This window comes from Bos indicus x Bos taurus, chromosome 12, assembly GCF_003369695.1.
Source record: "Bos indicus x Bos taurus breed Angus x Brahman F1 hybrid chromosome 12, Bos_hybrid_MaternalHap_v2.0, whole genome shotgun sequence".
NCBI lineage: Eukaryota > Metazoa > Chordata > Mammalia > Artiodactyla > Bovidae > Bos > Bos indicus x Bos taurus.
This window is the reverse complement of record NC_040087.1, coordinates 25055982-25058066: the sequence shown is the minus strand read 5'-3', so window position 1 is coordinate 25058066 and position 2085 is coordinate 25055982. Positions and strand designations below refer to the sequence as shown.

At 42.9% G+C, this 2085-nt stretch overlaps 1 pseudogene; it reads right to left on the bottom strand.

Moving 5' to 3' along the window:
- Positions 1 to 661: 661 nt before the first annotated feature.
- On the bottom strand, positions 662 to 1301 carry LOC113902313 (annotated as a pseudogene).
- Positions 1302 to 2085: the final 784 nt, after the last annotated feature.

The following is a 2085-nucleotide window of genomic DNA, read 5'->3' as shown; positions in this document are numbered from 1 at the left end:
TACCCTTCATTTCTTTGTAGTATAAATCTTTCGTCCTTTATAGGATCATTTCTATCAGCATATGGTCATGTAAAAATTTCTCCTGTTTGGGAGGGTGGGTGGGAAGGGAGGCTCAAGAGGGAGGGAGGGTATATGTATACATGTTGTGCAGCAGAAACACAACACTGTAAAGCAATTATCTTCCAATCAAAAATAAATTTAAAAAATTCTCCTGCCTTAAAAAACCCTATTCTAACTCCACATGCCCCCAGCAACCACTGCAGGCTTCAACACCCACTTTAGAGAGCTGTCTGCTCTTGCCTTCTCTCCATCTTCCCCTGTTTTCTCATGGAACCCTCCAATCCGGGGGCTTCCCTGGTGGCTCAGCAGTAAAGAATCTGTCTGCAATGCAGGAGACCCGGGTTCAATCCCTGGGTAGGGAAGATCTGCAGATGGTGACTGCAGCCATGAAATTAAAATATGCTTGCTCCTTGGAAGAAAAGCTATGACCAATCTAGACAGCATATTAAAAAGCAGAGACATTACTTTACCAAAAAGGTCCGTCTAGTCAAAGCTATGGTTTTTTCCAGTAGTCATGTATGGATGTGAGGGTTGGACTATAAAGAAAGCTGAGTGCTGAAGAATTGATGCTTAAAAAAAAAAAAAAAAGGAAATGACAAGTGTAATTTAAAGGAAGAAACCCAGAAATTGTCCAAAAAACAGTGGAGCAAATCAACTCCTGAAAAAGCTCTGTATCCTGGTGATCACATTTATTGGAGGGGTTGGAAAAAAATAAATATGTTGTTTAGCTGAAGAATCTGTGAGTTATCTACAAATCAACTTATTTCAGGAGTGGAAGAATTCTTAGTTATTTCTTAGTATCAAGATGTACATCGATCTCTCTTGAGTATCTTTCATATTCAAAGAGGCAATCACACAGTACCGCTCATTTTCCACATGTGATAAATTCTTTTATCAGTTAACTCTCAATAGCAGGGCAACTAGCACAACACTGTCTCCCCATACAAAGAGCATCAGAATATTCCGTTTTGTTGATTTATATATCTCTTCATATGTTTCATCAATTTCTATAGTTGTCAGTTTCTTCCACATCTCCCAATATCATATTTAAATGTTGATCATAAGCATGTAACCTGCCTCAAAGTTCTCTGTCGTTTCTCATTGCATGTAGCTTCACTTATCCAGGCTGAGCCTGATGAGATCCAGGGGCTCTTCCACAGTGTCGGTAGTTTGTTGCTGGTCCACGTCGTCCGCCATCTTTCAAATCCTTGAATTGATGCTTTTGAACTGTGGTGTTGGAGAAGACTCTTGAGAGTCCCTTGGACAGCAAGGAGATCCAACTAGTCCATCCTAAAGGAAATCAGTCCTGAATATTCATTGGAAGAACTGATGCTGAAGCTGAAACTCCAATACTTTGGAAACCTGATGTGAAGAACCGACTCATTGGAAAAGACCCTGATGCTGGGAAAGACTGAAGGTGGGAGAAGGGGATGACAGAGGATGAGATGGTTGGATGGCATCACTGATGTGATGGACATGAGTTTGAGTAAGCTCCAGGAACTGAAGATGGACAGGGAGGCCTGGTGTGCTGCAGTCCATGGGGTCACAAGGAGTTGCACACAACTGAGTGACTGAACTGACTGAGGGAAGATCCCCTGGAGAAGGAAATAACAACCCACTCCAGTATTCTTACCTGGAGAATCCCATGGACAGAGAAGCTTCACAGGCTACAGTCTACAGGGTTGCAAAATGTTGGATACAACTGAGAGACTAAAACCACCAACCACCACCCCAATCCAGCTTCTATGCTCACCAGACCTCCCAAAGCAGGATTTTCATTAACTACTTTTCACCACCCAAGATTAAAGCACCATCCTCAGTTGCCAAAAGAGTATATCATTGATCTTCTCTGGGTTTTGTTCCTGGTCTGCTCTGCCCAGTGCTCAGATTGGTCCTTTAATAATGCACACTGGGTTCCATACCTCCTCTGCTCTCCTTTCCTTTGGGAAGAAACTGAAGTCCTAACGGTGGACTTTGAGGATGGACACCGTGTTGCTCTCCACCCAGCCCTCCTTCGCTCCACGA